Below are 25,263 nucleotides of genomic sequence, written 5' to 3' on the forward strand. Positions count from 1 at the left end.
CTACTGGAACCAAATAAGTGGCAACACTAACAGTGGGTGTATGACACCAATACACTGCTGCATTGTTGTACACACACACAGCTTAATGGGGATGCTGCTTCCAACTCTGTAATTCTCTTTCCCAGGAGGGCTCCATTCTTCTCACAGGCAGAAGATCCACAGAAAGCATAAGGGGATGGTCTCTGTGCACTGGCGAAACATGGCAACACCCTGTATCTGCTTCAGGAGAGAATGGCCCTCCCTAGGCAGATGGAGAGATAGTTCACAGGCAGAAGCAGTGGAAGCTCAAGAGTAGTTATGATGCTTTCCACATTTTCCATACTTGGATTTATACACCAATCTTGGCATTCCAAATTATGCATCATTGCTTCTTCTTCTTCTTCTTCTTCTTCTTCTTCTTCTTCTTCTTCTTCTTCTTCTTCTTCTTCTTCTTCTTCTTCTTCTTCTTCTCCTTCTCCTCCTCCTCCTCCTCCTCCTCCTCCTCCTCCTCCTCCTCCTTCTCCTTCTCCTCCTCCTCCTCCTCCTTCTCCTTCTCCTCCTCCTCCTCCTTCTTCTCCTCCTCCTCCTCCTCCTCCTTCTCCTTCTCCTTCTCCTTCTCCTTCTCCTTCTCCTTCAAAAAGCTTCTACATTTTCTGCAGCAAGCCGTATATGTATGTGCATTAGCCTTCTTTCCTATTCTAATGCACATTCATGCTCATGATGTGCTGCCCAAGAAACCAACTTTGGGACTATCATATGGCCACTTCTTCTGAGATCCATTCTGCATGCTGTTTTGCAAATGCTGAGGAGCAGATCACACAAAAAGAATCTTGGTGCGGTTATTGGTGTAAAATTACTTGTATTGCCAGTGGCATTTCATCAGCACACATCAGATTGTAGCACAGATCCTAATTAACTGGTGCAACTCCAAGTTGTGGCCAAGTGTGCAATCCTGAAACTAGCATTAGAAGTTTGCCTCATTAGACTAGGATTCAAGAGAAATAACGTGCAAGGCAGAGGAAATATATGAAGCAAGGAAAGAAGGCCGTGAAAGAAACTCATAGCTCCTTTGCCACTGGGGCAGAAGACTGGGGACGTGGAGCAACTGGACTTAGACACTTTGTTATACCATGGATCTTCCCCCCCCCCCTTTAATTAAAATCCTATTCATGTCTTATTGAGGTCTTTTGAACAAAAGCTTTACTAGCTTCTCCCACTGCACAGCAGTTTTGAAAACACTAAGCACAATTTATTTATCACCTCCCACACTGAAATCACCACATATTTGTATAATTTGTGTTATTTGCATAATTTATTTTGCTGCCAGCAAACTTAGAAACTTTGTCTTTCTAAGTTGTAGAATTTAGGGGATGTGGTTCCTGTAGGGGGCCATTTGCTACCAGTTATGCAAATTAAGATATGCTAATCCGATTAGTGTTGTGGCATATCAGCTTTTGATTAGAAAATGATGCTATGCAAATTTTCCTGTCTGGACTGGGAAGACTGGGTGGGATATGATTAAGCACGGAGGGCTTCCTAAAACATTGTCTTACCGTATTATGGAAACTTGGCTGCATTGTGAGGATTCTCCGGCATTCATATTCTGTTTGGGGGGTTTTGTTGTTCTTCATGACCTTTCCTGGTATTCTCAGTCTCCATGTACAGATGTGAAAGATGGACAGTGAAGAAAGGCAATGCGAAAAAAATCAGTTCATTTGAAATGTGATCTTGGAAGAGGCCTTTGTGGATACCATAGATAGCCAGAAAGAAAATCCCATGCATGCTAGATCAAATCTAACCCCAGCTCTTCCAGAAGCAAAACAAAAAAACCCTAAACTATAACTGTCCTATGTGTTCTTGAACTGTCCTTCTTCAGGCGGGAGACAAAACTCGCTAGAAACGATACTAATATCTAGACAGGCTGGATCCCTCTGTTCTGGTGTGGAAGTGTGGAAGCCTGCAGTGGTCACTACATTCACCCATTTTCCCTCCCACATGTTTCTGAGAGGAGGGAGGCTTCAAGTCCTATGGACATGAGTTCTGTCTGAAAACAACAACAACAACAACAACAACAACAACAACAACAACAACAACAACAACAACAACAATAACAATAATAATAATAATAATAATAATAATAATAATAATAATTTATTGTCATTGTAAGTATATACACATACAACGAAATTCACAGACACCCAGAGACCAGACACATGCACACACATAACATTCCCCAAACACTCCCCACCCACTAAAAGTCCCCCACTAAAAATACAAACATCTACACCGCAGGCCAAGTAACACAGTCCAACTAATTATTCACTACTGGTGGTCTTTAAGCTCATTATTAATTGCAATTATAGCTCTGGGATAAAAACTATTGAGAAAACGTGTGGTCCGAGTCTTAATTGTTCTATATCTTCTGCCAGATGGTAACAGTTCAAAAAAGTTATAAGCAGGATGGGAAGAGTCTCTCAGGATGCTGTGTGACTTCCTCAGACAGCGGGATGTGAAGATGTCATCCAGGGTTGGTAGCTGGAGCCCGATGATATTCTGGGCAGTTTTAATGGTTCTCTGTAGAGCTTTTTTGTCCGCTACAGAGCTACTCCCAAACCATGCCAGAATGCCATAGGTTAGGACACTCTCAATGGTGCTACGATAGTATGACAGAAGTAAATGCTGAGATAAATTTAACTTGCCGAGCATTCTCAGGAAATACAGCCTCTTCTGTGCCTTCTTTATTAGCATGTTGGCATTTATAGTCCATGAGAGGTCCTCTGAGATGTAAGTACCCAATATCCTTCTGAATATCTCTGAAAAATAAGAACACAGCTTGTTTAACAAACAACAGGCTGAAACATTGGGAGTCAATGGAAAAAAATGTAGAAGGCTCAGTAGAATAGCCGTGAGAATGATGTATGGCCTCAAATGCAGCAGCTTTGTATTTTCAGAACCACTCATCATCATCATCATCATCTTTCTTTCTAGGGCTGCCAGATCATCAGCTTCCCATTCTCCGAGATGCCAGGGCCAAAACCCAAGGCCAAGCGGTGTGCCCTTTTGAGTTCATAGGAAGCAGTGCTTTCAGCAACCAAGAACTTGCCTTCCAGAAGCCTCTTGGAGGGCTGAGCAGGTCAAAGACTACATTTCAGAGAATAAGCAAGCACATGGCTAAAAGTCAAGGGGGAGGGAGCTGACAGAGCAGCAAAAAATCCCAAACTGTTACCTAGTGGTCCAACAGACGTATCATTTACCCATCCCGTGCCTTTTGCATTGTGTGCAAGAACCATATGACTTTTTTTTCCTTTTAAAAGGAAAAAGAACACTGTTTCAAAGCCAAAGTTGGGGCATGAGTAAATCTGAATTTTCAGGTCGATCTTTGGGTGATCTGCAATATACCAGGGTGAACTCCGACTTTTAAAAACTCACTAGAAAAGCCTGAGAACCAGAGAATAAACCCCCAAACCTCTCAGGTGAGAAACCTAAAACGTGGCAGCCTTCCATCCCTCCTGCTGTCCATCTATCTCCCTTTCCAGCATCTCCTCCTGTCTCCTTTGTAACCAGCCACACTCTTCCCTTTCCACCTGCTGGGTGGTGGCAGATGGACCTGAGTATTGTAGATGCACATGTAGCTCCTGGACTATACAGGCCCAGACCCCTGGTGTAACCACTGCACCAAACTGGCTCTCTCTCTCATATACATGTATGAAATTTTGCCTTCAAGCCCTTTGCTCCCCACCAGCTAACTGCTGTGGGCTACTTACTAGCGGTTTATACGCAGCTGCCCCCAGACTATGGAATGCCCTCCCGACTGAGATTCGTCTGGCGCCGACACTGATGACATTTCGGCGCCCGGTCAAAACCTTCCTGTTCCAGAAGGCTTTTAATTGAAATAATATTAGCTGTGGGTCTGATGGCAATTTTAATTGTATTTTAATTGTATTTTAATTATTTTATCTTTTGCTGTATTGAATTTTAATTATTGTAAGCCGCCCAGAGACCTCTGGGTAGTGTGGGCGACATATAAATTGAATAAATAAATAAAATAAAATAAATAAATAAAAGGGATAACTAAGCCCATAGCAGTGTTGGCTGGATAGCTTGGTGGTTTAGGTAGAGGTTGAGAGTTCGATTCCCCACTGTGCCTCCTGTGAGAAGAGCCAGGCTGTGTAGCCTTGGGTGAGGGGCACAGTCCCCAGGGCACCCCCAGAAGAAGGGAGAGGTAAACCACTTCTGAGTATTCTCTACCTAGAAAATGGTTGTCATCAAGCAGAATTGACTTGATGGCACATAATACGCCCATAGCAATATTTTCATAATGCTGTTTATTTGTTTTTAATCACATTGCTAGTCCTTTCAAGTCCTTCAGAGGGTCCTGGAAGTTAAAAATAAAGCTTTAACAGGAATTTTTTTTCCTTCCTCTTTTTTTCCTCTTCTGGTCACTGCATAAGTGTGGCAAAATTGAAATCAGACGCAGCCTTTCTGTTATGCCTGTCAAGGCTGCTGTAAATTTTGAAATGTTCAATATGTGTAACCCTCTTGCCACTAAAACAGATGCACATATATCAAAAGGATGGGTGGGCAGGGAAAGCCAGCTTGTTGGAAAACCCCTGGAGATGATTAAGGACTCCAGCTGCTTTCCCCGGGAACTAAGTTAACACTAACTAACAGATGCTTCTTTTCATAACATGTTATGGGCTGCTCGGTGTTCCTTCAGGCCGGGAAGAGAAGGCCTGAGCCAGGACATCAATGCTAATGGGTTTGATTATTGTCAAGAGTTTGTGCTAGCAAGCTTTGGAAGTGCAACCAAAAACAGCAGGGCTGCTGGGAGATACTCTCTGTTTTAGAACAATCAAAGAAAATGTCTGTGTTAAGGTGAACACACAATGTTATAAGCATGGTGTTGTTGTTGTTAAGTCATGTCCGACTCCTCATGACCCCATGGACCAGAGCATGCCAGGCCCTCCTGTCTTCCACTGCCTCCCGAAGTTGGGTCAGATTCAGGTTGGTAGCTTCGATGACAATGTCCAATCATCTCGTCCTCTGTCGTCCCCTTCTCCTCTTGCCTTCACACTTTCCCACCATCAGGGTCTTTTCAAGGGAGTCTTCTCTTCTCATGAGCATGGTGAGAGTGATTTAAACAGTTTCCACAATCTCCTAGCTACTGGCTACTGGCTAGGGGATTATCAAAACTGTTTAAATCAACGGTTCCCAACCTCAGATAACTCAGGTGTTCCTGGACTGCAACTCCCAGACACCTTCTCCACTACCTATGCTGGGTTTCTGGGAGTTACGGTCTGAGAACAGCTGGGCTACCCAAGGTTGGGAACCACTGGTTTAAATCACTGCCACCATACTAGCTGGAGATTGTGAGAAATTTAACCCCCCCCCCATTATGTTTCTAAAGTCTGGTTTCAAAGACATGTATGGTGTATCCTAAGGTATTGCCCTTCAAGGTAGCATATACTGTATATATATATTCAAGCTGCTTCCATAACACATAATACAATATCTTTGTCTTTATCTTTTTAGCTGCATCATAGAAACATTTATAACAATCAGTTACCTATGCTGTAAAACCTTCTGTAGGGCTGGTCCTACAAATCGGAGGAGGCCTCATCAGGTATCACAGAAGAGCAGCAAATAGCCCCTAACAAGAGAAGAAAGCAAGAACAAACATTTTGTGCAAAATTGGACAAAAGAAAACCTAAAACACAAATACCACTTGAATGCAAATCATGCAGACAGCACCAAATAATGATGGCTGCTCCTTTGATGTATGGAATTAGAAACAGTGGAGGGGTGTTTTTGCATCTTTTTAAACAATCAGCACCTACAATGACATCATCAGCAGGGAAATTTTCCCATGTCCAGAGACAAAGCAAAGTAAAAACAATATGAGGGTTTTTACCCAGAAACAGCCTCATTCACAGTATTGAAAGGATTTTGCTTCTAGGTCAACGAAGGAGACACTCAGTTACATAAGCGGCTCCTGTGAAGAGATGGATTTTCATTAATAACACCTCTGGGAACTTAGCTGGAAGATTTATGCTATAAAGAAGCTCCTGCGACCAGTATTTGAAAGACAGCTGGGAAAAACAACAAGAAAGGGGGTTTAAAGTGCAGAGGTGGAAGAGACGGGTCTTATCCACATTGTAATGTGAACCAAATTAATTCACATTTCCCAAATTAATATATGAATTGGAAGAGAATTATTCTTCATGGTTTTGCACTTTGGACTCTAGTGACACAGCTCTCCAATTTGAAAGGAATATATATATACAGAATATATATATACAGCTGTGACTTTTTGTAAACTTTTTTTTAAAAAGGTTTACTTTTGAATTGCAGTTCTCTGGCATATATATATATGCCAGAGAACTGCAATTCAAAAGTAAACCTTTAAAAAAAAGTTTACAAAAAGTCACAGCTGGAGGACTTGCTTAAAATACGTACATGAGGCAAAATGGCATATATATATAAAAATGCACAGAAAAAATTTCCTTGGGGATTTTTTTGTAAACGCTGCAGAAAGGGAATGGAACAAATCTATGCCCAAGAACATGTTCATCCATGCCTAGATTTCAGTCTCTTTTCTCTCTTTGTTTCCACCTCCTCTGCCGAAAGCAAACATCTGCACTGAAAAATGTGTTGCTGTAATTTCCTTAAACACATTTCATTTCAAGTAACTCCAAACATGAATTATTCTTTTAAAAAAATATGTACCACAAACTATCCTGGAAACATCTGGCTGTTTCCTACAAGGAACATGTGAGAGGTTTATTTTTAAGAAGGATGAACGTTTTATATCTAGCTCTAGTCGTTGGAAAATATGTTAATTTTGTGTGTATGCACGGACAGAGAAAAAGAAAGTGGGGAAAAGTTGAAGGCAACTTCAAAAAGTGCAAAAAGAGGAAAACCAAATAAAAGATGGACTGACATTATAAAGGAAGCCAAAGCCTTCAGTTTACAAGAACTGTGCATGGCTGTGACATAACCTTTTGGAAGTCACTAATTTAAAGGACCACCAGAAGTTATAATCAAGATGCAAGAAGTAAGATTTGCAAGGTCCTTCCAGTCGGTAAGCAATTTTAGCTACAGATCCTTCATTTTGACTAATGCAGTGAACCTTCTCAACAAAAGTGCCATGAAATCCAGAGGAAAGTGTCCAGCTTCATACATCCTTGGAGCTTCCAATCTTCAATACGAACCTGCAACAAGAGGCAATGGCAAAATGAAGTGAACTGAGTTCCAGGTGCAAGTGACCTGTGGTCTTATTATAGGGGCTCACTCGCCCCCCCCCCCCAAATTTTAGAGGACACAGAGTCCTGATCCCAAGTCATCAGCTCTTTATGGTTACAGGTCCTACTCAAATCAGGTGGCAGAATAGTGAGTCTTCAAAGGCCTGGCCAATGCTTTGTACAGTTTGTGTATCCTAAAACATACAATGGTGTCCAGTCTCTGTGGATCCCTGATGCTTCTGAAAAGCACCTGCAGATTCAGACCAGGACATCTGGCAAACAGCATGGTCAGACACTTTACCCCCTTCAGCAGTACAATTGTTCCCAGGATATCAGCTGAAGGTTTAGAAAGCTGCTGTTCTTTGTGTTTCCAGGTGGAGAGACAAATCTAAACAGTCCTGGAGGAGGACATTATCTGAGTTTTGTATCTCAGGTGACCTTAAAGCCAGGGGCCCCATCTCTACCTATTCCTAATTGGCCTCAAGGCTCGCTGGCTCAACTCTGAAATGCTTATGTATATCACCTCAGACAACACAATAGGGCTCAAGCAAATGTACCCCCTGGCTTTATCAGCAATAGATACCCTTTATATGCTCTATTCCTGTTTCTCAGAATTTGGTGTCTTGAAGTTATTTGTAACAAGCAGAAACAGAACACCAGCATAGTGACTCTTGAGCCTTCTTTCTGCATAAACCCAATAAGCAATGGAACAAACCCCACCCAAACCTTTGAGTCATCATAAGGGCCCACCCTCTGGTCTTATATTTTGAGCCCAAAATCTCACAATGTAGGATGCTGCTTAGATGGCATGCCTAACCACCACCTTTTCACTATATTATTCATATCTGGTTGTTTGAATCTAAATCTATCTGTCTCAGAGTCTAAACACTTGCCTGTTTGAACTACATCATTTGCTTTTAACCCCAATGGACCCTAGCAGGCATGAAATATTATAGCACAAATAGAGGGGATTGTTACATACAGCACTGATGTTACCTGTCTGTCATGGGTTTGGAGGGAAAGTTCCATCCTATGGGGAGTGGAAGGCGGGACATCAGGAGGAGGGGCTGTACTGTATATATATGTGAAGCCTGTGTGGTGAAGTTTAGACGCTGGGATGTGAAGAAGCAGCAGCTGGGAAGAAGAAGCTGGTGTGGGAGTCTGTGTGTCAGACAGGGTACTACTGTGTGTCAGAGTACCAACCTGATAGGTTCAGGTGTCTGTTGGTTAGCCAGAACTGATAGGTTCAGGGTCTGTGCTTCAAGTTAAGTGTTCTGTGTGAACCAAACTGTGTGCATGTATGAATGAGACTAAGCCACATTACTATTTCTTATTCACCTGATCATTTTATTTTCCCTGTGTGTTGTATTTAAATAAACCTTATTCTTTTATTTGTTAAAAATCCATCCCTGGTCTGTGTGACTTCTTATAGGGAATGGTTGGTGGCAGCTTAGTTAACGTGTGGCAGATCCCAGTAGGTCTGGGTTTGTCACATTGATTGGTGTCCAGCGTGTGGGATACGACTGGTCCAGTTGTCCAGCGGTCCAGCAAAGCCTTGGCAAGTGTGCCCAGAGCAAGGGGGGTCTAGTCAGGGACAATCTGAGAGCACGTAGGTAATCTTCTAGGTGTGCCTCACGGGGGGGTGCACTATTAGAAGAACGTGTAACCTCAGATTGGGGGCTAGATTAGGGAGCTCTGAGGCAGCCTGTTTTGGCGGGAAAAAGCTGAGGCAAAACTGTGAAATAGCAGTGAGCTAGCTTGCCTGCTGAGAGGCCCAGCAGAGGGGGGTAGACTCTAGCTCGCAACTGTTGCAAGTAGTGCTGAAGGACAGCAGCAATCTATAGGGAAAGCTGGTTCTGAGGAAAAAGAAAAAAAAAGTGGTCGTTTTATTTTGAGGCTTGACTTTTTAAAGCAGCCTGTTCTGGGGGGGGGATTATGCCCTTGACTCGAAGCCAAATGGCAGAAATGGGTGAAGTGAAAGACCCCCAGGTTGACCAAGGTTCTGAGGATGAATTTGGCTCAGTGCAGGGTGACAGCACAGGAGAGCAGAACCCAGAACTCAGAAAATTGCTCCTAGCCCAACAGCATGAACTGAGGGTGAGGGAAATGGAGGAAAGATTAGAGAGAGAAAGAAGGGAAGAAAGGGAAAGGCAATTTGAAATGGAGCAAAGGGAAAGAGAGAAACAAAGGCAATTTGAATTGGAATTGCAGAGAGAGAAAATGGCGTTTGAATTAAGAAAAGGGGTAATGATGAGCCAGAGACGGAAGCAGAGGGGAGTTCAGAAGCTGTGGTGGAAACCTTAACCACAGACAGCAGATTTGGACAAGAGCAAAAGGCAGACGCCACTCTCCAAAAGTGTTTTGAACAGGTGACTGACGCCCAGCTAACACCTGAAACCCCAGTGAGATTTCTGGAGAAAAAGGGGATTTTATATAGAGAGACCATGAGGAATATCTCAAAAGGGGGAGATGGGATCAGAAGTCAGCTGGTGGTACCTGAAAAGTATCGCCCCATGATCTTACAAAGGGGGCACTCTGACATGTTTGCTGCACACTTAGGGGTGAACAAAACACAGCAGAGAATCACACAGAATTTTTACTGGCCTGACATAGGGAAGCAGATCAGGGAGTTCTGTAAACAATGTGATGTGTGTCAAAGGCAGGGGAATAGCCGCGACAGGACCAAAGCAAAGTTGTGCCCTTTGCCTGTGATTGACACTCCGTTCAAATGCATAGGGGTGGATATTGTGGGACCTTTGCCCAAGGCCACAAAGAGGGGGAACAGGTTCATTCCCACCATTGTGGACCATGCCACGAGGTACCCTGAAGCCATACCCTTGACTAACATTGAAACTAACACAGTGGCAGATGCCTTGGTGGGGTATATGTCCAGGATGGGATTTGCCTCAGAAATAATCACAGATTTGGGAGCATCATTTACATCGAAGCTCATGAAACGCTTATGGCAAATCTGTGGAATTAAGCACAAGGAAACCACTGCCTATCATCCTGAAAGTAATGGGTTAACTGAGAAGTTCAATGGGACTCTAATGCGCATGATTAGGGCTTACTTGGCAGAGAATCCAAACAATTGGGACCAGAAGCTGCAATCCCTTTTGTTTGCTTATCGATCAGTGCCACAAGCCAGTACCGGGTTCAGTCCATTTGAACTTTTATTTGGGAGAAGGGTGAAAGGGCCCCTTGATTTGATCAAACAAAATTGGGAGCAGATCACCCAGGATGACCCACAAGACGTTGTGACATACATAGACACCTTGATGAATGACCTAAAGAGAAATCTAGAGCTGGCAGCAGAAAACCTGCAAGCTCAGAAGGTCAGACAGAAAACATGGTATGACCACAAAGCTAGAGAGAGGCACTTTGACCCAGGGGAGGAAGTGCTTTGGCTTAGGCCCTGCAGAGAGAATAAACTGCAGCTCAAATGGGCAGGACCATATAGGGTCATTTCCAAGATGTCAGACCTGAACTACCTTATAGAGCAGGAGGAGAACCAAGCAAGGAGGGTGGTTCATGTGAATGCCCTAAAACCCTACTACAGAGGGGAACAGAGGGTTTTATTTGCGATAAAAGCAGCTGAGAGTGAGGAAGCTGAATTACCCTTCTGGGAGGGTAGAGGGGAAGTAAAATACAACCCAGAGGAGGTAAAGATCAGTCCTGCACTCACCCAAGACCAGCAGCAAGAACTAAAAATGCTGCTTAGTAAATATCAACAGGTGTTTTCCAACAAGCCGGGGATAGTGAAGGGAGTGATGCATTGGATCCACACAGGGGATGCACCCCCGCAGGCAGTATCCCCATACCGAGTAACGGGACCCTATAGGGACAAGGTGCGGAAGGAGCTGGACGAGATGCTTAGGGAGAACATAATCGTCCCCTCTTCTAGTCCTTGGTCCTCTCCGATAGTCCTTGTGGACAAGCCTGATGGGAGCATTAGGTTTTGTGTCGATTACAGGAAATTAAACCGTGTAACCACTCCTGATGCCTACCCAATGCCCAGGCTAGACAACCTGATTGAAACCATAGGGGGTTGTCGGTTCATCTCATCATTGGACCTGGTAAAGGGATATTGGCAATTAAGAATTGATCCCAGGGATCAAGAAAAGACTGCCTTTTGCAGCCCTTTTGGTCTCTATGAGTTTCGAGTCCTGAGCTTTGGTCTCAGAAATGCACCAGCCACATTCCAAAGGCTGATGGACCAGACCTTGGCAGGGCTCAGTGACTTTACAGTGGCCTACATTGACGACATAGGGATCTTCAGTAATACCTGGGAAGATCACCTGATACACCTGGAATTAGTGCTGCAGAGGTTAAGTGCAGCAGGGCTAACAGTAAAGGCCAGCAAGTGTCAGCTGGGTAGCCCAGAAATAAAATACTTGGGTCACATGGTAGGGGGAGGAGTGATAAAACCCCTAGAGGCCAAAATAGAAGCACTTCGTGATTGGCCCAGACCCAACACCAAGAAAAAAGTCAAATCATTTCTTGGGTTGGTGGGCTACTACAGAAAGTTCATCCCGAGGTTTAACGAGATTGCGGCTCCGCTGACCGATCTGACGAGGAAAAAGGCTGATGACCGCATCCCGTGGGCCAGCGACTGCGAGGAGGCGTTCCAGAGGTTGAAGCAGGCGCTCATCAACTATCCTGTGCTGCGTGCTCCAGACTTCGACCGGGAGTTCATCATCTACACTGATGCGTCTAACAGCGGGGTAGGAGCGGTTCTGTGCCAGGAGGATGAGAATGGTGACCAGCATCCAGTGTCCTACCTGAGTAGGAAACTTCAAAAAGGTGAGAGACATTTGGCAACCGTGGAGAAGGAGTGTTTGGCCATAGTCTACGCGATCCAGAAGGCCAAGCCTTACATCTGGGGAAGACATTTTATTCTGTGCACTGACCATTCACCACTGCAATGGTTAAAGACAATGAAAACCCACAATAGCAAACTTATGAGGTGGGCTTTAAATCTACAGGACTATGACTTTGAAGTGAAGGTGGTCAGAGGGTCAGTGAACTGTGTTGCTGACGCCTTGTCAAGAAGACCTGAAGAATGAAGACGGCGAAAGAAACATGGACTATGTATATATATTGATGACAAAAAGTTAAATGTACCTGTTTTTTGAACTTGGTTTGTATGAATAAAGGTAAATTGATGTAATGTATATGGTAAATGTTTAAATGCCTAATTGATATGGTTAACTTAGAATGTAAGTATAAGTAAGTATGATATGGTATGTATAACTGTTGTTGTGTGTTTTATCCAGGTTGTTTTTTTGGGAAAAAGCACCTTAGCTTTCCCCCTACAAAACAACTTATAAAGAGGGGAGGTGTTACATACAGCACTGATGTTACCTGTCTGTCATGGGTTTGGAGGGAAAGTTCCATCCTATGGGGAGTGGAAGGCGGGACATTAGGAGGAGGGGCTGTACTGTATATATATATGTGAAGCCTGTGTGGTGAAGTTTAGACGCTGGGATGTGAAGCAGCAGCAGCTGGGAAGAAGAAGCTGGTGTGGGAGTCTGTGTGTCAGACAGGGTACTACTGTGTGTCAGAGTACCAACCTGATAGGTTCAGGTGTCTGTTGGTTAGCCAGAACTGATAGGTTCAGGGTCTGTGCTTCAAGTTAAGTGTTCTGTGTGAACCAAACTGTGTGCATGTATGAATGAGACTAAGCCACGTTACTATTTCTTATTCACCTGATCATTTTATTTTCCCTGTGTGTTGTATTTAAATAAACCTTATTCTTTTATTTGTTAAAAATCCATCCCTGGTCTGTGTGACTTCTTATAGGGAATGGTTGGTGGCAGCTTAGTTAACGTGTGGCAGATCCCAGTAGGTCTGGGTTTGTCACAGGGATCTCTCTATGTTTCTATTATAGTTCAAATCTTGGAAAACAGACTATTTTGTAATACAATTGCCACAGCCTCACTGCTAGCATTGACCATAATGGTTAGAACGTTTTATTTTTTATTTTTTGGTCCCAGTTTATCCAGCCTTGAGGATAAGACTTTTGTACCTAGCATGGGTAATCTCGCAACATCTGCATTTAAGAGATATCAAGAAATGCCATCAAGCTGCAGGGGAGAATTAGATCTCTTGAATTACATTAGTGTCATAAATAGGATTGGAAGCATTAGCACCAGGAGCACAAATGTGTTAAACGGAGAGTCTCATTCATCAACCTGACAACATAGGGAGAGGCAGTGGCTTCCTGATGAGTTAGGGTTCAATCAGATGGCTGCAAAAGCATGTGCCTGATCACATTGGAAGGTGTTGCTTTAATGAGAACGACCTCCCTTAAAATCGCCCTTATGTGTTCCAGGGCAAACCCCTGGAACTCCAGCCCAACCCCCAAAAGTAGAAGCCGTACAGCCAGCCCGAAAAGGTCCAGTTTGGGTACAGATCAGGATTGGGCTGGAGCATGTTACCCTACACATTGTGTCAACACCCACAAGCAGTTCAAATTATTATCTGCTTCCTTGTGTGATCATGGCTTTCCTCTCTTCCTCTTGGAGAAAGATCATTCTCCTGTTTACATGTGTACCTTTCGTTATGTCACAGGCACAAGCCAGCATTGAAACCAGAATGAAAATAAGTGTTCAGTATTACATGAAAATACTGTTGAAATGCCAGAGTGATGTGAAGATCTTTGTGGCATAAAACCTGAGGCCACCTGAGATTAGAAGCTGTAGGCTATGGGTGTACAAATCACCGTCCAGATCCAACCAACGTCAGAGACTGGAAAATTACTTTTTGGACTACAAAAATCTCCTGGCTTGGGAGCACGGGAATGTGCAGTCTAAAAAACTAAAGTTTCCAACCTCGAGTTCATGTCAATCTCATATGTGATCAATCAAAAACAGATTAATTTCCATGTGGTCCTGAATTAAAACAAAGCAACTGACTTTGCATTCATTTTCATACACCATTTCCCCTCACAAAAAATTGGTTCATATCATTCCCTAACATATTCCTGTTAAAATGCAATTTCCTGTATTATGTCCTCTTCTGTACCTTTTTGTTTTGAATGGATGACTTCTTTGCAAAATTCACCAAAATTCTAATCTGCAAATTAGTACACGAAGTACAAATTAAAAAGAGACTGGTCATTAGAGGAAGGAGGAATATGTTTGAGGCAGTCTGAATGAAAAGCTATTTCCATTTGCAAACTCACTGCATACTTCTCCAACCTGCTGCGGAATGATCATTTAGGTTGTTTGCATTTCTATCTTGTCCCTCCACCCCTCTACCTTTGCCTCCTTCCTTTCCATCTCCCAAATTGCACTCCAAAGCAAAATACAGGAGAAAAATCCCCAGTCCTTAATCTCTAAACATCCAGGGTGAGAAAATGGGGTTAAGGCTACAAACATGTATCACACTCAACAGGAAGAGTTAAGCCACATTCTCGCTGAATCCAGTAGGATTTCCTTCTACGTATATGGAATTGGATGGCTGTCTGCCTGCCACATGGAGCGGTGTGAAGTCAATTTGCTTAGCTAGCAATACCTTCTTAGGAAGCTTGAGATTTGCAGGGCAACTGGTTAATTTTATATTTCTTGCCTATCAAGGCAGTTTGAAACTTGCCTGTGCTATGGCTCATAATTTTTCTGCATATAATTTTTGATACACTGAAAAAAGGTAGGGGAATGACAGAAAGCATTTCTTTTTCACCCCTGGCAGCAGACTTTATATGTAATGGAAAGGCAGCAAATTATTTACTATTTGATTTGCTAACACCGTTAATATGGCATTTTACTGTTAAGAGGTAGGGAGCGTGCTTGGGGGATGTTCTTAGGGGAAGCTGGAGAGCATTTTCTTGCTTTCTTCAGCCATGTGATGGGAGCACTAATATGTTCATAATCAGCAATACAACAAATGACTTTCTTAGACAATAATAACACTAATGATAATGGCCTGATGCCTGAACAAAATAAGTTCTTTTTTTTAAAAAAAAATAACATTCTAAATTCTGGAGTGGATCTACTGAATCAATGGCTGAATCATAGGTCAACATGTATGCAATTCCCATGAACCACTAGGTCTGCTATATTTGGGGAACTGGATTTATGCCTAACACTATCAACAATAATAACAACAAATTTCTGTTAATTCACTCCCTTAGAGAAGCCATATATCTGGGAATAATAAAAAAAATTACCTGTTGTCAAGGCAATTGTGAGTTATGTTGACCCATTCCAGGGTTTCTATCAATGAAATTATTCCATATTCTAACAAATCATTCTGTCAGAGGTGGAAAAATCACCTTCTCCCAAGTGGACACAGTCAAAATTGGGGTTGGAAGTTAAGCAGTTCATTTCAAATTCTATATTGAACTTATCAGCAATCCCTTTTAGACAACCTAATAAAACATGAAAGGTTTCTGGGCTGTTGCGGTATGGATGATTCTTTCCATAACTCCTTAAATCAGTGTTGAGCATGGTTTGACATTTATCTCAACTCTAATAAAACAGTTCCAGAGCTTATTATGAACCCTGTTCTGTGCTCTGAACACATCAAAAGTTAGGACATAATTCTAAAAAGGTGTGGAAGAAAATCACATTTCTTTATTTGCACATCAGTTTCTTAACATATTTAATTTTCTCTTTCTTAAAAGAACCTATTGACTATTGGTCTGTAAGGGACTGGCTGCTGTTACAAGACATTCATTTGTTGAATGACGAATACCTTTATCTTTGGGGAGCACATATTGTATCTGACGTTCAAAAGACATATTTTTAAAAATAAATGAAAATAAAGAATGTAATTTCCTCTCCCTGCCCCCGGGGAGGGTGGGAGTTTGTGTGATTTGCTTCTGCTGTCCTGTTTTTGCATAGAAACTTATCCTGGCTTGATGCAAACATTTCTACACTGCACTCTGGCATTTCAATAGTTGTAAAAATGTCTAATTGCCCCAGGAGATTGCATTTCAACTCTCTGCAAATCTCCATTTTTCTTTACCATTATCACCACCCTCTTACCACCCCTGTTGCTGGCATTCAAGTCCTTTGTTTTTTCTTAATGCTTAGCAAGTCAAATAGCACTGAATTGACTACACATGGTAAGCAATTGAATTAGCAATTATGTCAGTTTAGTGCTATAGCATTTGCTTCATGTTCAGCACTATAGTGCTAATCCAGAGATGAAAGAATATTTTAATGATACATCTTACAAATTGCCTTCCAGTTGTATTCTTCATCAATGTGAGAAGAAGACAGGCAAAAAGAGCAGGGTTTGTTCCCGTATCACACCATGCTCCCTGCATCATTAGTGATGTCATCTGGATGTGCCCAACAATGACCCTAAAGGACCAATAAATGTGATCACACAAGGCAAAGTTCTCTTACTGTTTTTTGCCTGATCTGTTGATGGTAATAAAGGAATTGAATGGGCAAAATAATGTGAAAAGAAAAACTTTAAAAAAAACCCCACAGACCCTCCTGACCAAAAAAATACAGTATATAGCATACCAGTGCCAAAAGATCTACATATTTGGGAGAGGTTGTCTGGAGTCTGAGGATTCAATGTCACCAGCATGAGGATGATTCCCATTCTGTCTTTGCCATCTAAATCTGAGAAGGATCCTGTTACAGGCAGCTTCAGTTGCTGCGAATCCATTTTGGGACTGAATTCAAAGTGTTGGTTTCAACCTATGAAAGTCAGAAATGGCTTGGGCTGAAGCTATCTCAAGGGCCACATCTCCCTTTATGAGCCTGCGTGAGTGTTCAGATCATCATCAGAGGCCTTCCATTTGGTACCACCACTTTCACAGGTGCATTTGATAGACACACAAGAGAGGGTCTTCTCTGTGGTGGCTTCCAGACTTTAGAACTCCCTCCCACAAGAGGCCAGGCTGGCCCCATATTTGCTGTCCTTCTGGAACCTTTCTCTTCAGAAAGGCTTTCCCTTAGTGACTGTCTGCCTGAGTGGTTTTTTTAAAAATAGATTGTTATACCTTACTGCTTTGAATGTGTGTTGGTGTTGCTTATGTTTTTTGTATGATATTTGTTTGATCCTTTTTCAGTATTTGTATACACACTGTTGTTAGCTTTTACTGTATATTGTCTTTCAATGATATAAGCTGCCTTGGTTCCTTCTAAGAAGAAAGGTGGGGTAAACATATTCTAAATAAAGAAATAAGAAAAAAAATAGTGCTAACATCATTGCAGATAACAAAATAAATACCAAATGCAAACAATGAGAAGCATAGCACAAATATGGAATAATTACCCATATATATGGGTATGCTTCTCATTGTTTGCATTTGATATTTATATATATTAATTTAACTTATATGCCGCCCACACTACCCAAAGGTCTTTGGCTTGTCACTCCCTAAGTAATTTCCAACTTACAATCGCGCTATGAATCAGACAGAACAAAAGGTCTTGTCTTTAAAAGCTCTGCTCATATCTTGAAAAACTCAAGGCCATTGTTTCCTTTATTTAGTCAATCCATCTCATTTTCAGTCCTCTTTCCGATGGCCTACACCAAAAGGATTTGGAAATTCATGTGCAGTAGCACAGTAGCATATTTATAAAACAGACAGCTGTCTATTGAAACTGATCAGATGTTAATGCTTGACAGATCACACTGCTACACAGAGGAAATAAACTTTAAGAATTCCTTATAAAGCAGCTGACAAAATCCCACAATTCTGGGAAAGCTGTATTTCAGCTTGGTTGCCAGGCTAACTTCTATGTGAACAGATAATGGAAGAAGACTTCATAATTACTTCGTTTACATTGCTGGAGTAGCTTCCTTGTCTCCTAACAGAGACTCTAGACTCATTTCAGGATCTGAAATGTGCTTCTCAGCCAAATTACATTTGTTTAGGAAAGGCTGAAATGTTCCATTAATGATACGGTTGGGCATGCGATGGGTAAGGGTGGGTAGAAAAGCCATTTGGTTTGTATTTATATGCATGAATGCCCCATATATGTTACCACCACTGAACTGAACATGGAGTAAATGCAATTTGCATTCAGAAATCTATCATTCAGAAATCGATGCACTCAATAGCAATACTGATTTATGGGCGGAGATGTGTTTGAAAAAGTGTGCATTCCAGAGAAGGATCAAAACGAATGTGTGCCTTTGAAACATGTGTACAATCATACACTCATCAATGGGTAGTACTAACAAAATCATGAATATTTGGAGAGTGTGCACAAAAATGCACTCCTTTTGTAAAATGTGCATGGATATGTGAAATGTGTACACATTTGCAATCTAAACAAAATGGGCAGATGTCAAGCTGAACCAGACCCAAGTTGGAATAAGTTTTGTAATGAAAATTGGAAAACTTCAAGCAAGATGGAGCTTGGGAGATGTGCACATGTTGTGTTTCCCCTTTCCTGCATGGCACAGAATGATGTTTTCTGCCATGCCTTCCAGCTGGCTACACCCATTTTGGGGGCTGGAAGGGTTTGTCATTTCTGAGTGGGATGCAGAGTGCACAGAGGCTTCTGGATATCTCAAGGACCCTTTGGGAACATGATTATTTGGGGAAGAAGAGGACTTAAAGACAAAATCAGGTTTGGAATTACTCATAACATTTGACATGTGCCCTTTGCTTTGGCAGATGAATTCCAGATAAAATTGGCAAAGAACAGAAGACATGTTATCCCTCTCCAATGCCCTCTTCTGTTCAACTATTATAGTTAAGCTGTTCCCTGCACCTAGTTACCAATAGGTGTCTTATACCAAGTCACATTATGGATCCAATAAGGTCAGTATTGTCTGCTCTGCCTTGCAGCTTGGAGTCTATGTCATCATCTTCCACCTCTTTAACTGCACATGCCAGGGATGAACCCAGGGCCTTCTGCATTCTACAGTATTAGGGCAATGGGACATATCACTGAAATTCTGTTCACTAGGCCAACTCTGTTTGATCTTTAAGTAAAGGATTTATGGCAAGTATAAGAAATTGATTCTCTACCAAATGTTGTTGGATCTTAGTTTCCATAATCCTTCACTTTTGGTTATGGCCATAAAGGCTGATGAGCTTTTCAACCCATCCTCTTTTTGTTCATCCATTCTGCAGCATTTCCTCCATGTTAGGTGGGTCATTGTGCCCCCATAAAAAGCAGTGCATTACTCCAAAACAGGACAAAAGAAGATGAGATGTCCATAACATTTGCACAGGCTAGCTTTAGTGACTCTAATTTGAGTGAAAAGTCAAGACCATATCCTTGAGAGGAGGAGAGGACTGTGATGAATGACATTGGTGTCTGTTCAGTCTGGGAAACAGGGCAACTTCAAGGATGCCTGCCCTCCTTTCTGAAGGTTCTTCACCTCCAGAGTACAGTACACTTGGGCAGGCCAGCCTTTCAAACAGAGGACTTTACTCTGTAAAGCAGGACTCTAGCCTACTCTAAGTGAAAATGACACTATTAGATAGACATTTGGGGGCAGAACTGCAGTGTCATGCTGCCATGACTGGCCCTGCCCTTTTACGGAATGAAATGGTTGCCTTAAATGTCAAGGAAATGAGGGAAGTAAGTTTGCAGCTTCCCACTATCTTCAGCAGGATGTTCTGGCAAGCCAACGTTGCTCTCCACAGCTCTCCACAGGCAGCGTTTTCCTAAATTAATAAAAGGAGGACTGTAGATAGGGCTGCAGCATCCCCATTTCTGAAAGATGTGAAAGAATTATCAGCACTCACCCCACCTTCACCATCCAAAAGAGAAAAGTATGAAATGGAGATGGCCATGTACAGCAAGGAGAAGTCATAGTACATCTCAGCATCCTAAATCTTACAGAACTGGAGGTAGTGTAAAGAAGCCCAATCTCTCCAAGGGGGATAAAATTGAGACGTAGAACAGCTTGGCAGTACTGTAAAGAGCTAGAAACCTCTTAAACGCCTGACTCTGGGGATCCCAAGAGTCATCTCTAGGAGAGCAGCTCCCACAGGGCCTGCCTTTGGAAAATAGAGTCCCTGCCTACCACTGTCTTACATGATTATTTGAGATTAACCTGCCTTACAGGGTTAATGTGGAGAGGAAGTGGAAGGGCAGAGAGCTTCATACATTGCCCTAAGCTCACTGCAGGAAAGGCTGCACTTATATAAATCAAATAAATAATAAATAAAATAGCCACCTAATGGTCTACCCTGTAATATAGAGCAATGGGATCTCACTGAGGACAAAGAAATCTATCTAAATAAAACAACATACAGTGGTGCCCCGCATAGCGACGATAATCCATGCAGCAAAAATCGTCGCTATACAGATTCGTCACTATGTGGATTTAAAAAGCCCATAGGAATGCATTGAAACCCCTTCAATGCGTTCCTATGGGATTAAAACTTACCTTTTAAGCGAAAATCCTCCATACGGCAGCCATTTTGGCACCCGGTAAGCGAGGAATCCATCCCTGTTTTACCCGGCAGCCATTTTGGAACCGCCGATCAGCTGGGGGAAAAACATCGTTATGCAATAATCGGTAAGCGAAACAGCTTACCGATCATCGCAAAGTGATTTTCCCCCATAGAAAACATCGTTATGCGATCGCAAAAGCGATCACAAAAACAACGTTGCTATGCGGATTCGTCGTTAAACGGGGCGCCCGTTATGCGAGGCACCACTGTAATTGGTATTTTGCAGGCAAAAGAATTAACTTCTTTATGACTCTAATAACAGCCCTGGCAGGACATAAACTTCCATAAATCACAGCAATTAGTGTTCAAGTTAGGTACAGTTGTTGTTGGGTTTTTTGCCCCCAGAGGCCTTGTGATTATTATCTTACATTTCTCTGCTGTTTGACTGTCGAATAAGAAGAGGCAAAATTCTTTCTTTTCATTCTTTCTTCCAGTGAGTGATTACATTAATTCTTTATGGTGCCACATATAGACAGAAAGAGGGAGGGAGGGAGAGAATTAAGCTAATCTCAGAGCCTTATTTGCATTTCTGATATGTCCCCCACTGGAGCAAATTATCTATGGCTGTTGTGTTTCTCAGCTGAATCCTCAGCAGCAGCTAGCAGGGAATTTGCAATCAGCCTGCAGTTACATTCATCTTTGCATCCTGGAGTGGAAACTGCACTGAGGAACATTTCAGGCTTCCTTGGGCTTTGAAGTTAAGGTTCCGCTTAAGTGGGCTTTTATGGAGGCAGGAAAGGGAGGTGGGATGGCAGCAGGAGGCAACAGTGACAAAAACCCAAACTTGAAAAGAATGTGGAGCAATGGGGATTCCCCTGGTAGGGATGGCGAAGTGAGAGGGAGGGGAAAAGAGGTTTCCATTTTGAAGCACCACAACTGATGATTTCAGTAAATGTCTGGAGAGATTCCTTTCCAAGCATCACTTCCTGGATAGTAGGAACATTATAAGAGCCTGTCACCAAAATTCTGCAGGATGACACCCTAAATCAGAGCAACGGAATGACAGAATATTTGAACTGGGTTGAGGGTTATATAATCCAGTCTCCTGCTTAATCCTGGAATCTTGAAGCTAGCTATCCTTGTTAGATGGTGCATTGTTACATAAATCGTAATACAGTTTGGGCCCCTGCACCATAACAGAATATAGTAAGTTGGTCCAGAGGTGTATATGAAGAGTAATAGGCATGGAATATTTGGTGGAGTGTGTGCATAGTTAGCATGGGGGTGAGAGAATGACCGTAGTGCGGTCTCAGGGAGAGGTGTTGGTAGGCATGTTGCAATACAAAACTGTACTTCCTTCTTTTATAGCATTATCCCCCTAGGCATGCAAATAATAATACTAAACTTAGAACTGCAGAACTGGAAGGGGTCCTATGGACCATCAAGTCCAGCCCCTGTAAAGGAGGCTCAGTGGGGAATTGAACTCCCAAACTCTAGCTCCATTCTTAAACCATTGAGCTAAACCTTTCAGATTTACCTCACAAGAATTCAGACATGAAAACAAAACCATGTTTAACTCCTTGTGACCTAATTTACCAACTGCAGGTAGATTTGGGTTAGAATACACACAGAGTCTTCCCCTTGGCTTCTAAGGATGTTTTAATGATGAACTGGTTCATGCTAATACTTGAAGTTGAGGGAGTAGATGGGAATTCTGGGATGAGAAAGAGACAGTGTGTGAGAGAGAAGGGAAATCACTGAATAATAGAAAAGTGAACTTGGAAAGGGCCTATAAATCCATCAAGCCCAAGCCCCTGCTCAGAGCAGGAATACAATCAAAGCATATCTGCCAGGTGATTATCTAAGTTTTTCTTGAATGCCTCCAGTTATGGAGCACTCACCAACTCCCAAGGTAACTGGTTCCACTGTTGTACTGTTCTAACAGTTACAAAGTTTTTCCTGATATTCAAGCGAAATCTGGCTTCCTTTAACTTGAGCCGTTGTTGAGTGCCCTGCACTCCGGGATGATCAAGAACAGATCTTGTCCCTCCTCTGTATGACAACCTTTCAAGTATTTGAAAAGTGCTATTATATCACCCACACTCTTCTTTTATCAAGGTGAAACATGCCCAATTCTTTCAGCCTTTCCTCATAAGGCTTGGTTTCCAGCTCCCAGATCATTCTTGTTGCCCTCCTCTGAACTTGTTCCAATTTGTTAGCATTCTTCTTGAAGTTTGGTGTCCAGAACTGGACACAATACTCAAGATGTGGCCTAACCAGTGCTGAATAGAGGGGGACTAGCATCTTGTGGGATTTGGAAATTGTACTTCTATTAATGCAGCCTAAAATAGCATTTGCCTTTTTTTGTAGCCACATCACCTTGCTGGCTCATATTTAGCGTGTGATCTACGACCATTCCAAGATACTTCTCACTCATAGTTTTGCTGAGCCAGGTATCCCCCAATTTGTAACTGTGCAATTGGTTTCTTTTTCCGAGGTGCAGTACTTTGTACTTATCCCTACTGAATTCCATTGTGTTGTTTTCTTCCCACTGCTCCATCCTATAAAGGTCATTTTGAATTTCGTTTCTGTCTTCTAGGGTATTAGCTATTCTGCCCAATTTTGTCAAGTCTTCCCTGCCCTCCCTCATCTAGGTCATTAAGCACCGGGCCCAGGACTGAGCCTTGGGGTACCCTGCTTGTTCCCTCCTCCCAGGTAGAGAAGGACCCATAAACCATTCTGTAGGCAATTGTGTATGCAGAATACATCATGCGAAAGGCTGGACTGGATGAATCCCAAACCGGAATATAGATTGCCAAAAGAAATATCAACAACCTCTTATATGCAGATGATACCACTCTGATGGCAGAAAGTGAGGAGGAATTAAAGAACTGCTTAATGAGGTTGAAAGAGTAGAGCGCAAAAAATGATCTGAAGCTCAACATAAATAAAACTAAGATCACGGCCACTGGTCCCATCACCTCCTGGCAAATAGAAGGGGAAGATATGGCGGCAGTGACAGATTTTACTTTCTTGGGCTCGATGATCACTGCAGATGGAGACAGCAGCCACAAAATTTAAAGATGCCTGCTTCTTGGAAGGAAAGCGATGGCAAACCTTGACAGCATCTTAAAGAGCAGAGACATCACCTTGCTGACAAAGGTCCGCATAGTCAAAGCTATGTTCTTTTCCAGTATTATGTATAGAAGTGAGAGCTGGACCATAAGAAGGCTGACCACCAAAGAATTGATGCTTTTGAATTGTGGTGCTGGAGGAGGCTCTTGAGAGTCCCCTGGACTGCAAGGAGAACCAACCTATCCATTATAAAAGAAATCAACCCTGAGTGCTCACTGGAAGAACAGATCCTGGACCTGAGGCTCCAATACTTTGGCCATCTCATGAGAAGAGAAGACTCCCTGGAAAAGACCCTGATGTTGGGAAAGTGTGAAGGAAAGAGGAGAAGGGGACAACAGAGGACGAGATGGTTGGACAGTGTCATCGAAGCAACTAACATGAATTTGACCCAACTCAGGAGGAAGTGGAAGACAGGAGGGCCTGGCGTGCTCTGGTCCATGGGATCACTAAGAGTCAGACATGACCTAACAACTAAACAACAACAAGCCAATTGTGTATCCATCTGACACGTGATCTATCGAGCCCACACTTAGTTAGCTTGCTAATCAGGATATCATGGGGCACTTGGTCAAAAGCTTTGCTGAAGTCAAGATATACTACATCTGATGTTATTTTTGAAATTTTTAACTACTTATAATACAGTGTGAAATTGCTTGTAGTAGTGGTGGTGGTGGTAAAATTCCTCCCCTGATGAACTCTCCTCTGTACGCAAATCCTGGTCCAACGCAGCATCCTAGTCCCTGCTGAATTGTCCTGTCCCGTCTTTTGGGACTTGACTTGTGACTTTGATTTTCAGCTGGGGTTGGAGAGGAGCCGGCTTAAGAGGCTTATTTTTTTCTCCTGTTAAATGTGGGCAAAATCTCTTAGTACGCCCTTGTCCCCCACAATGAAACATACAAAACGGGTGCCAGCAGCCACAGGTTTTGAAACAGTTCCTGGGGTGGCAGAAGGATGTGCTGGGGTGTAATTAGGCTTCTGGGGAGATTTCCAACATGCTTTGGGGTATGCTGGATTTATTATATTTAGTTTTACAGGAGTCAAATACAATCTTAAACAGATTTTGAATTTTTTCCCCTTTATTCTTGTCAACATTAATCTTAAAACTCTCATTCTCCACATTTTTATCCAATTTTAATTTCTATCTTTAAATCATTTTCCCAAACTAATTTCAAACCTTCTGTTCCCCATTCTTTTCCCTCTTGTTCCAAAATTATATATATTTTACTTACTATTCCCTTCAACATTGTATCTTGCATATCTTCATATTATTCAGTGTTGAAGTATCTAGCTCCAAATGAATAACTCACCAGAGCACGGAGTGCTGTCCTCTGAAGATGCCGGCCACAGAGACTGGCGAAACGTTAGGAAGAACAACCTTCAGAACACGGCCAAGGAGCCCGAAAAAACCACAACAACCATTAGATCCCGGCCGTGAAAGCCTTTGCGAATACAATAACTCCCTTACCTGTCATAACATCTTGCCAGTGTTGAGGCTTGGCCTGACAATTAACTGTTTCCCAGTTGGCCAAGACTCTCAACCTGGTCCTGTTTGTGACATCTTCTATGACATCATAATGT

Source organism: Pogona vitticeps, chromosome 1 (assembly GCF_051106095.1).
Source record: "Pogona vitticeps strain Pit_001003342236 chromosome 1, PviZW2.1, whole genome shotgun sequence".
NCBI lineage: Eukaryota > Metazoa > Chordata > Lepidosauria > Squamata > Agamidae > Pogona > Pogona vitticeps.